The sequence below is a fragment of the Talpa occidentalis genome, unplaced genomic scaffold (genome assembly GCF_014898055.3).
Source record: "Talpa occidentalis isolate TD23 unplaced genomic scaffold, MPIMG_talOcc4v2.1 talOcc4.9, whole genome shotgun sequence".
NCBI classification, from domain to species: Eukaryota; Metazoa; Chordata; class Mammalia; order Eulipotyphla; family Talpidae; genus Talpa; species Talpa occidentalis.
The window spans coordinates 18,540,406-18,553,019 of record NW_023605305.1 but is presented as its reverse complement, the minus strand read 5'-3'; positions in this window follow the sequence as shown (position 1 = coordinate 18,553,019).

The window sequence follows — 12,614 nt, the reverse complement described above, 5'->3', positions numbered from 1 at the left end:
CCCTGTTCAACATTAGGCAAAGTAGCCAAGACCTGTGTTTTGGTAAATTAGTGGAAAAGTGGCATTTTAAGAGGAGTCTCTCTTCTCAATGAACTTAGCTGAGAGTCGAGTTCTTCTCTTTTCTAACCAATGAAGTTTAGTGGGTATCCCAGAAACTTTTTTTTTTTAAACTTTTGTTTTCTGAAGGGGATTACACCAGGCCATCATTAAAGGTATGTCCAGGCAGAGAGCACATGCTCTACATCTTAAAGAATTGTGGGCTGTAGCATTACTCTGATTTTTATCCAGTGATGTCAGAGAATGCTGTTAAATTTTTTTATTTTAGAACTTGCTTATATTCTGAATTCTTCAAGAATGGTAAAAGGAGTAGCAGAAAGACACAATATTTTGGACCTGAGAAATGCCTGTGATGGGTATTTTCTAAACTGCCCCCTTACCTGTACAGTTCAGTTTAACCACTGATTGCCTTGTTATTTTCTTAATAGTTTCTTTATAAGATTTAAAAAAAAAAATCGCTGGTTCAAAACCAACAATGCCTAGTGAGTATGTGTCCTCAGGCCATAACAGGATAGAAGAGAGAGCAACCCAGTGAGTAGCAAAGGGACTGCTTTACTAGTGAAGTGGTGTATTATTGCTCTCGCAGATTCTTTGCTGGGTTCAATGTGCTGATTTAGAAAAGCTGTTCTGGTCTTTTGCAGAAGGCAGCTGTGATTGGGCTGCATTGACAAAACAGGTGAAGGACACCATCAGGGACTCTAGCACTCTGTCTAAATATTATATACTTAATAGTGGTCTGCTTCTAAGGATTTGAATAAAGGCTTAGGGTCATCTTATCCTGCTGGAATTTGCTGTGCAGAGCCATAGACTTCCCATTTTGTTTAAATGAGCTAGGCCAGTAGGAATGGACCAGGACCTTGTCTCACACTCATGATACCTCAGACATTGGCTGGCTATGTGAACTGCCTATTTCCTATGCTGGAGTTGTTTTGAATTTTAACTCAGTGAAATTCTGTACATTCTCTCTTTCCCCTATCCCGGAAAAGAAAACAAAATAATGCTTTTTGAAATTGCTTCTAGGATTTTAAAGTGAAAAATGATGGTACTATCCAAAATTCTTTATTTCAGAACATGACTATAGGTTCCTTTAACATAGGCTCAAGATCATAATGCATAACCTCTAAGCTCAAACTGACTCCCAAGAATTTTGATCAATACCACAACAACCTTATTTCCTCTTGACGTGCTCTGATTTTTGTTGCTTGAGGGGAGAGAGAGAGAGGAAGGAAGAGAGAGAAGTGTGTATGTGTGTGCACGTGTGTGCATGCATGCCCATGCCATGTCCACCAGTATCAGTGCCTGCCTGAGTTAGGAAAATTACATTCCTGGTTCTGTATGAGGAAAAGGGTGTATAAAGCAACATGAAACATTAGGCCTTCAGTTTGTTTCAAATTACAGACTAATGTTAATTATTTTCAGAACTGGATTTTTCCCCTTAAAATTAAAGTTTTTTTTTTTCTTTTGGATTTAATGAAGTATTGCTAACTGAAGCCAGTTTGACATGGTGAGACAGATGTCAGACTGATGAAAGGTGTGCAGCCTGATTTAAAACCAAACCCTGAACCCTTTTAAAGAACAATAAAACATATTTTACATGCTCTTTGTGCATTTGTTCTTCACTCCCAGGTTGAGTTTCATTTGTCTCCTTAGAAAACTTGGTATTCTCAAGGCCTATTTTGGGTCCTGCTAATTACTGCAAGGAGGTGAAATAATTAGAGGTTGGGAAGTTCAAAGATTTCGTGCCACCCAGGTAGGTGATCATAAGGGCAACCTTAACTGTAGTTGGGTTACATCTGGTACATTTTCTGATAATGTTGTTGGACATACAGCACTGTAGGAATTCAACATTTTGCCTCATTTCAAAGGATTTATTTATACTATAGGTTTTGGTGAAGCATTGTAACTTGAACTCTTAACAAGGAAGGAGGAATTTTATGGGAGGAGTTGGGTGGGAAATTTCTCTTAAACTGTGGGTTAAGCAACTGCCTCCATCCATTCAGATAACAAATCTATATACTAAGGTAGTAAGGTAAGACATGAATCCCAATTTAGAGGTACTCTGTCTAGAATGCCTGGATGTATAGATACAGAAACAGTGAGTGGCTTGTCTTACCTGTCTTTACCACCTCTGCTTCATTTCCCACCTTAGATTCTGTGGGCCTCTCACTCACTCTTGGCTACGTAGTAAATTGTTTTGACCTTGTCTTCATTATCCTTGACTGACTAAACTCCATTTTTAATTAAATTCAGTGTGTTACTTTCTCTGCATTTACACACTTAGGCAGCTGAATATGTTAACGCAATCTGTGTTTAAAGTCATGTCCTTAAGTAGGCCTTAGTATCTTCAGACAGTTCTACATCTGATTTATACTTTCATTTTCCTTGAAAACTCTAACACCTTTCCTATCCTCACTCTAAGCTTATAACTTTTTTTTTAAAACTTAGAAAATAGAAACAAGGACATTTCCACAGCCTCCTGCCATTACATACTTACCTACTTGTGTATGCACAATTGTATTCTCTTACCTCCAGTTACTGTTGGTAGATTGTCCTTACCGTACTTAAGGCAAACTCTTCCACCGGTGTTCTAGATTCTATCCCTTACCTATTCAAAAGGTCCAGGTTTAACTGTTCTTCCTACTGTCCATTAGCTTTTTTTCCTTTCTAGAGCACCCCCATCAGGTTATAAATAGGCTGCTCTTCCATCTTAAAAGTTGACCCCATCCACTTTCTCTGTTCTTTATAGTAAAACTCCAAAGAATTATCTATCTCACTTTCTCCAGTGAGGATTTTGACTCCTCAAACTGAGAGTGTCAGAACTCCCATGGCGGTATAGTCCATGGGCTATACTCAGTCCAAAACTCCCTGCCCCTCCCTCTGGCATGTGTGGCATGTCAACATACGACACATGTTCATTCCTCTTTGAAATGTTCATTTACTGTGTAGGCAGAATAATGCCCACTCCTATAAGATGTTTACGTTCTAAACCCCTATAACCTGTGAATATGTATTTTTTAACGACATTTATTTATGCATACAAGAACTGGGGTGTAAGCCAGAGAGATGTGGGATGAGAAGATTCACTTAGAGAATGGGGAGCAGAACAGACAGATCGACTGAAATACACTGCTGAGGGCAGCAGCGGGCGAGACAGGAGAGGCCTGCTGCCCCACGTGGGTTACTCCCTGCAGTGGCTGGCAATGGCTTGATAGCGCTTTCAACCCTGCATCACCAGGGAGTTCCCAACCTGTGAATATTTTGCCCTATACAGCAAAAGGGACTTTGTGGCTGTAATTACAGATCTTGAAATGGGGAGATTTTTCTGGGTTCTCTGGATGGGCCTGATGTGGCTTCCTGCATGGGTCCTTAAAAACAGAACCTTTCTTTGAGTCGGAGATGTAGCCAGGAGAACGGTTGGAGAGATGGGGTGTTGCTGGTTTGGAAGATAGAGGAAGGGAGCCTCTAGAACCGGGAAAAGTCAAGGAAACATATCTCCAGAAAGGAACTCACTCTGCCAACACCTTGGTTTTAGTTTTATATGGGCTTCTACAGAACTGTAAGGTAATGTTACATTGAGCCACTGTTTGTGTTAATTTGTTACAGCAGCAATAGAAAGCAAATACAGACTTTTGGTGTCATCAGACTAGGGATTGAACTAGATACTCCCTCCTCACACCTCCTCTCCATGCCAAAGACCACAGTTGATGTGGATCAGAGGTAGACAGTTGACCCAAAGCTAATCAGTTGCCAGAGATTCTTAGTTTCAGCTGAGGGACATTCTGTGAGGAGCTAGTTGAGTCAGTGCGCATGTTGGTTATTTTTTTTTTATTTTTTTAAAGATTTATTTATACAAGAACCGGGGTACAGGCCAGATGCGTGGGAGGGTGAGAGGATTCACCAGAGACAGAGGGGGTAACAAAACAGGCAGATCAACCTGAAGTACACTGCTGAGGGGAGCAGCGGGCCAGACAGGAGAGGTCTGCCGCACCATGTGGGCTTTGAACCCGTGCTGCAGAGGCTGCAGCAGCTTCACAGTACATTGCTCAACCGCCTGTGCCACCAGGGAGGCCCGCTCATGTTGGTTATTAACATGTCCCTTTCTGTGCTAAATACTGAAAGTAAAGTAGGTAAGGGCTTTGTATGCATTGCAAATAAATGGGATGAATAAAGGACAGAGGGAGGGGGATGGAGTAGAAGCCTAGGGAAGCAAAATGGAGAGACAAGGAAATAGCTTGTCTTCAGCCGTATTTCAAGTTCCACTTTCCCATGCGGTCCAGCCATATGCCTGCCCCTGGAGTTCTTTTATTGGTTTCTGCTCCTTCTATGTCCCTTGCTTGGAAATAGTTTTGAGTCCATTTGAAGGCATTATAGAAAGTAACATGTTAAATGCTGTGACAGAAGCACCTAGAGGAAGAGTGATTTGTTCAGTAAGTAATACTCTTGCCACATGCTACATACTAGTGGAGGCAGGAAGAATATAATGGCAAGCACAACTGCCCTCCCAGAGCTTAAGTTCTAGTGGAGAAGCCTAAAAATAAACAGCTACAGCCATAAGTAGTGCATTTATCAAAACTGATTTTGCTGAAGCCAAGAAGAAAATAGAGCTAGTAAGGGCTAGTAACTGGGATTATGGATGGAGTTAGATGGAATGCTCAGGGAAGGTCTGAGGAAGGGGAAAAAGGGCCTACTATGCACATGAAGGCTATGGAAGCACATTCTAAGCAGTTTGTATAACAGTATGTGAACTTAAATAAACTCAGTATTTTCAGAAACAGCAGTGTGGATGGTATGGCTAAAACATACCAAGGAGGGAAGGTAAATGTGGGCAAGATACATTTTAAGAGACCAAATTAGGTAGATTTGGTGAGGCTAGAAAGGCTGGGGTCACATTGCAGACAGCATCATGTATTATTATTGCATGAAATTTGGAAGTTTGCCTCCTTGTTTCTCAGTCTGAAGGAAACATCAGCACCAACTACATGGCTGCTTCAAAATATCCATGTTCAGGCACCAACCGCGGCTATTCTGAATCCGAGTCTAGAGTTGGGAACCCCCCAATTCAATGGGAAATGTGATGGGGAGTCTCTGCAGGTTGGTAAACAGCGATTACAGTCACATCTGTGTTCAAAATGGTTATCAAGATGTTACCTGTTAGGTAAACCCAGTTGCTGATTTTTACTATGCACGCAGTAAACAATAGCTGAATGAGTGAGAAAAAATTGGAGAGAGTGGAAGCTGAGAGACCATTTATGGATGGTGGGCTGATGATGGCTTGCAGTAGGCCAGAAGTACTGGGGCCTCAATTTGGGGGTGGAACTGAGGGGGTGGAAGAGGAACAGAGGGGAAGACTATGCTTTCTTTCAGCCACTGGAGCTGAAGTGCTCTATATCTGTATTTACATTTCAAGGGATTAATTTATATCCACTGGAATATCTGGCGATGGGAAAGGTTTGTAAAACCACCCCCACCTCTCATTCTTTTCTGTAGATGAGATATGCAAATGAAAACAATTAGAATATCTCATGCTTGCAATCTCGCCAACCACTCTGGAAGAACTTTCTGGCAAGTGCGACAGCAATGTAGTACCTTTTCCTCCTTTGCTATTTTGGGGTTGGGGCAGTGAGAAGATGGAGGGACCAGGGGATGACACTAGCCAAGATCTGCCGAGTATGGTTGTACTCAGATTTCGCATGCATTATCTCTTTTAATCTTCAGAGGCTTTCACTAATCGCTGATCCCACTGTAAAGAGGAGGAAACTGAAAAGTAAAATAATAAAGAGGTGGGTGGGCCAGTATTTGAATCCAGACCTGTCTGATTCTAGAATTGGTACTTAACTGCTTGATTGGGAAGTCAATTGGGAAGATGTTTATGTTCAAGATGTAGCATGGATTTTTGCACTCAAGTCCCTGTGAAGCTACATCTTTATGTTAAGTGTGTGTGTGTGTGTGTGTGTGTGTGTATATAAAAGCGTGTGTGGTACAATGTGTGCATGTACAGTGATTCTTGTCTTGTCAGTGGATTTAACTTAGGCCAACTGTGTGTAATGGGCCCTGCCAGTAACAAACCAGGATATCTGAGCAGAGTATTTTATAGTTTATAATTGGCTTCCTATTGCTGTTGGCTGGTTCTCCTGCACATTGAGTATTACTCCAGGATTAGTATTTGATTTAAGAAATTTTCAAATTGATTTTATTTTCAGTGCATTAATGCATGGCCTAAATTCCTGCAGAACCATTAGATAACCAGCCTGGACATGCTTTAGCAATCGTAACTGGATCTGAGCTGCCAGCACTACAGCTTTTATTCAGCACAGATAAATCATTTTTCTGAAACACTTTTCTACCTAAGCCCTGTGCCTTATTTTTTCGGGTACCTCAAGCCTCTTGAAATTGGAATATATTCTCCAAATCATGCTAAAACACACAATTGGGAATTTATGAACACAAGTTGATTTAATTTCTATCTTCCTATTGGAACAGAGCATATAAATATTCAAGGAATGGTGTGGAAATCAGCCTAATTTTCCAAGGGTGCACAATTGTAATGCCTGTTAAAATCAGAAACTATGAAATGTGACCCCAGTAGTGAAATGCTATAAATGTTGCTGAGTACTTGGAAAATGGGAGGATGTTTTGCAATTCCATGAGGATTAGCATAGATAAATGTTTTCATAAAATTTTTTTCAGCTATAGAAGTGCCGAATAGATCACAGCTACATGAAAATACCAATTAATCATCCTCTAATGCTTTTATGCAAATGATTTTATTTGACTTTCATTTAGAATTGCCATTAACACCTGGAACCCTAAGATTGATAACAGGTAAAATTTTAATGAACACATAAATTAAAGATCTGAATCATGTTTAGATTAATTTATAGCACCTTTATTCATTACTGCAAGCTCTCTTGAAATCTAAAAATCACAGAATGAGACAGAAAGTAAGAAAGAGGAGACAGCCTTTGGACTTATCAATTTTTTTAATGATGAAAAAGGATGACTTGGAAGAGCTGAATTCTGCAAGTGCTTTTTCTGTCCTTTGCAGTAATTTGCCCAGGTGATTGGCTTCTGTATACTACATGAGACTTTAATTTTTACAAGTCATGAGACAATACTGGCCTTTTTTTTTAAAAAAAAAAAAAAGATTTATTTATTTATGCATACAAGAGCTGGGGTACAGGCAAGAGGTGTGGGAGGTGAGAGGATTCACCAGAGACAGAGTGGGGAGCAGAACAGGCAGATTGACTGAAATATACTGCTGAGGGGAGCAGTGGGCAAGACAGGAGAGGTCTGCTGCATCATGTGGATTGCTCCCTGGTCGGAGGATCAAACTCGTGCTGCAGAAGCTGCAGACAGCTTCATAGGTTGTGTCTTAACCCCTTGCGCCACCAGGGAGGCCCCGTCCTTTTTCTTTTTAATGAAGATTTTCCTTCTATGCATCCTCCTTGCTTTAAAAAGTATGTATGTATGTATGTATATGTGTGTGTGTCTATATATATATATAGACACACACACATTTATCCCCCCCACCCCCGCCCCAGCAGAATGAAAGTAAACATAGGCTCTTGGTAGAGGTTTTGGGAAATACAGAGTAAGTGAAGAAAAAAAAACCCTCATTGAGCTGACAATCAGGAACAACTGATGTAACGTTATAATGTATTTTTTTCACCTCTCCTCCTCACCCCAGTGAATAATTATAATTGTGTAATTATGTAGCTTGCCCTTTTGCTTACAATTTATTTGAAAGTTTACTATGTATTAGACACTGTGCTTAGTGCTTTTAATGTTATTTTTGAATGGTAGGTGATACCTCCATTTTACAGATTGGGACATGAAAGCTCAGAGAGGGTAAGTAGCTTGCCCAAGTATCACTAACCTGAAATGTCTAGTAGGTTCCAGAGGCAGAAAGCTAACCTGAATTATCTAACTCAGAAACTCTGATCATGTCAGTGTACCATACCCCCTTTGCATTCAGTAAGTGGAGATTATTGTTATTAACTGAAATCAAATTTTCCACTGAGACCACTGCTTTCTCTGAGACCTCATATGTGGAGACTATTCATCGTCCCATGACCCATGTACCCAGAAGCCAGTGGGAGATGAGGGCCATGTCCATTCAGACCATTGCTCCTTTGCCCTTGGGTAATACCAGTTCCAGACAGTTTACTATCCGTCTGTCACAACACTGCCCCTCATTGCTGTTGTTCTCTGCCACCCTCCCTGTCACTCAATCTGGAGTTCAGTGAAGGCTTACCCCTTACTCATTTTCTCATCCTGGGCAGATTCAGTGCTTCAGCCCCTCGGCATTGAAGGTTTTTATTTTCTGAACTCCATTCACCCATTCCCATGGGAGTGAGACAGCTCTGCCTCTGATATAGGCAGGGTTGAACAGTGTCTGGGGAAAAACAATTGTGTGTGTGTAAGTATTACATTACATAAACAACATAAAATTAGTTTATTATAAATTTTACTAGTGTAAAGGATATGTACAACAATTAAAAATAATAAAATAAGCATGAATGTTTATTATTGTTGGGTTTGTTCATTGCAACCATAGGTTGGCTAGGATGTAAGAGACTGGCAAAAATCAACAAAAGCAACATAATGTTTGTTGATATTTTCCTTTATGCTAAATGCTTGAAAATAAAACAATGAAGATTATGTTAGAATTTCACTCATTTGGGCCTCCCCGGTGGCGCAGCGGGTTGAGTGCTGCGCTGTGAAGCTGTCTGCAGCCTCTGCAGCAAGGGTTCTATTCCTGGACCACCAGGGAGAAACCCACATGGTGCAGCAGACCTCTCCTGCCTCACCCACTGCTCCCCTCAGCAGTGTCTTCGGTGCGTCTGCCTGTTCTGCTCCCCGCTCTCTTTGGTGAATTCCCTCACTCTCCCGCACCTCTGACCTGTACCCCAGTTCTTGTATAAATAAATAAATCTTTAAGAAAAAAAAAATTTCACTCATTCACCAGTGATGTGAGTGGCTTCTTTGTGGAACTGAATAATAGTTTTCAAATCCTGGAAAACTGTCTCCTCAATTTTAGGGTGTTGTTTATGTAAGAGCTACTAACATGATGCACTTTCAAATTTAATGTGCATTACTAACATTTCCCCCCCTTTTCAAAAAAAAGTTTTATATATTTTTTTACATCATTTTTATTTTTGCACAATGTATGCATTTTCATTTTGGTTATAGTTGCTTGTTGATTTTGATTTTTACTTTATTATAATTAGTCTTTTTTCTGATCCCTTATTTAGGTTTTCTAAATTCCTGCTATGAGTGAGACCATCCAGTATTTTCCTTTTTCTTTCTGGCTTATTTCACTGAACATGATCCCTTCCAGCTCTATCCAGGTTGCTGCAAATTGCATGAGTTATCTTTTTTTGATTGCTGAGTAATATTCCATTGTGTATATGTGCCACATCTTGATCCAGTCATCTATTTTGGGGCATTTGCATTCCCCCCCCCCTTTTAAAGTATAGACGATCAACAATAAATCAACTTTTGAGTTTTGACTTGATTTATTTGCCAATTTCCAATATATAAATACTCCTGCCATGGCCAATTTCAAGCTATCAATTGATGTCAGTGAACACAGGGTTGGGAGATGAGCAGTGCCAGGCCCACCATAATAGTATTTCCACCAGAAGCATGGGCCATAGTAAAATATAGCAAATTAGGATGTGATGAGTCTTAAGAATTTATGAAATTTATGTCTTCAGTACTTTATTGTAAGTTTTTATAAACTTCATTCTTAATTTTAGTAATGACTAACAATACTTGCAAAATTCCTGAAATTTAAGCAATTTTCTCTGGGTTCCAGTGGCCTCAACACATTGCTATGTATAGGTGTCCTCTACCCACTCTGACACAGCCCATCAATCCCTCTCTTACCTTCTCACCTGCATTCATATGTTTACCCTTTGGTTCATTTTCTATTCACTCCATAACTCACCACAACCTGACTTTTGCCCTTTTTTGTGACAGAGCTTGTAACTAGTAAGTGAAATCTCCTTTCTTCCACTGGCCCCTGAATTCCAGTTTTCCCCAGGGCTCTGTCTTAGGTGGTCTGCTTTTCTCTTCCTATACACTTTGTTTTGTTGATCTCATCCAAACCCCTGACATTAAGTATACCCAAACCTGTAATTCTCTCTTTCTGGAACTCCAGGTCCATTTTCCAACAGTGTATTGGTCATTTCACTTGTTTGTCTCATGGCAATTCAAACAGCATTTCAAGAATGAATTGAGTGTTTCTCCATCCTTCAACCTCCACACCCAAAATCTGACTTTGCCTCTTTTTTTTTCCTGCCTCAATAAATGAAGATAACTTACTAAGACGTTGGAGCCAGGTACCTGGAAGTCATCCTTGATTCCTTTCTTTTATTCATTGTACTTACCTTTCTCTCTGGTACCAAATCCAGATTTGCTCATCCATCCATCCATTCCTTCAGCAAATGTGCATTAGAATGGCATCTTATATCAAACAAGAGCACTAGAGCTTGATGTCAGTCTGCCAAGAATCAAATCCTGCCCTTGGTAATTTTGGGAAACCTTCTCGACCACTCTGTGTCTCCGTTTTCTTAAATATAAGTGGGGATAATAATAGAATCTTCCTCCCAGGGAATGGAGAGATTGAAATGGTTGCTCTGGGAAAAACATGTAAAACACAGCCTGACACAGCAAGCACTGAAGAAATGTTAGCTGTTAATATATATTGAGCTAAATAATCATGCCAGGACAGCAGCCTCAGTAAGTATTCGTTTCCCAGAGATGCTGTAACAAAGCAGTCCAGAGTGGGAGCCTTAAACAACAGATATTTATTGTCTTATAGTTCTGGAGACTAGAAATCCAGAAATTAAGGTATCAGAGGGGTCATATTCCCTCTGAAACCTGTAGGGGAATCTTTCCTTGCCTCTTCTTAGCTTCTGGTGGTTTGCTGGTCATCTTTGGCATTCCTTGGCTTGCAGTTGTTTCTTTAATCTCCATTTGCATCATCACATGGCATTCTCCTTGGTCTCTACCTTCACATGTCATGTCCATAAGTCATATTGGTCTAGGGGCTCACTATACTCCAATATGATCTTATTACATCCACAGTACCCCTGTTTCCAAATAAGACTACATACTGAGATACTGAGAATTAGGGCTTCAACATATTTATTGATATGTTAGAGACTCAATACAATTCATAATGGGTAGGAACTATGATAAAGGGATCATAGCTTACTCTTTGTCTTCTTACCTCCTGTCCCTATAATGCTGTCTTGTTCCTTTCGTCTTGTAATATCTACGGATTACATCCTGCTCTGGCCCTGCCATCTCCCATCCTGAACTTTCAGGTAAAGGGTTGACATAAAAGAGCCTTCTTGTTCTAGCTCCTTCTTGTCTTTCTACACTGAACTTTACAGCCCAAAAAGCTGTTGATAGTTCCCCAAATGTATCATTCTCGTTGACAGTTCTGATGAGGGCCATTCTTTCTGCCTTGGCTCTCACCCTCATTTCTTCACCTGTCTGGGAAAGATTCTCCTGACCCTCCCCAGACCTCTTCTGAACTCCTTTGGTACCCCACGCACACCCTGAACATAGGGTTTACTGATATCATTATTTTCTTTTTTTTTTTTTTTTATAGAGGCATGTTTTTATTTATTTATTTATTTATTTATTTATTTGTTTGTTCATTTGTTTTGTTTATACATGCACTGGGTACAGTCAGAATTGCGGGAGGGTGAGAGAATTCACCAGAGCCAGAGCGGGGAGCAGAGCAGGCAGAAGGACCGAAGTACACTGCTGAGGGGAGCAGCGGGCGGCAGGAGAGGTCTGCGCACCATGTGGGACCCTCCTCCAGTGGCCGGGGAGCAGCCGGGAATCGAACCGGCGCTGCAGAGACTGCAGGCAGCTTCGCAACCCAGCGCTCAACCGCTGCGCCACCGGGGAGGCCCTGATATCATTATTTTCTTTGTGCTTTCCTGATAGGACAGAATGTCCCTTGAGGTCTGGGACTGACTTCATGTCTCCAGTTGTTAGACATGAGTGTCATTTTCAATCTATTCCCCATTGTAAGTAATACTGTAATGAATATCTTTACTTTGAAATACTTTTTCAAATTTAAAATTATTTCTTTAGGTACAGCCCAACAATAAGAAGACAAACCACCAAATTAAAAAAATGGATAAAAGACTTGAATAGAGATTTGTCTAAAGAAGATATACAACTGGCCAACAAGCACGTGAAAAGATATTCAACGTCAATAGTCATTAAGAAAATGAAAATCAAATCTGTAATGAGATATCACTGCATACCCATCAGTATGGGCATAACAACAACAACAAAAAAAAAAAAAAAAAAAAACCAAAAACAAGGAGGATGTGAAGATGGAGAAGTTAGAAAATTCTGGTGGGAATGTAAAATGGTGCAGCTGCTGTGGAAAACAGTTTGGTGCTTCCTCAAAAGGTTATACATGGAATTACCATATGATTCAGCAACTCCACTCTTAGTGAATACCCAAAAGAACTGAAACAGATGCTCAGCAAAAAATTGTGCACAAATGCCTATAGTGGCAC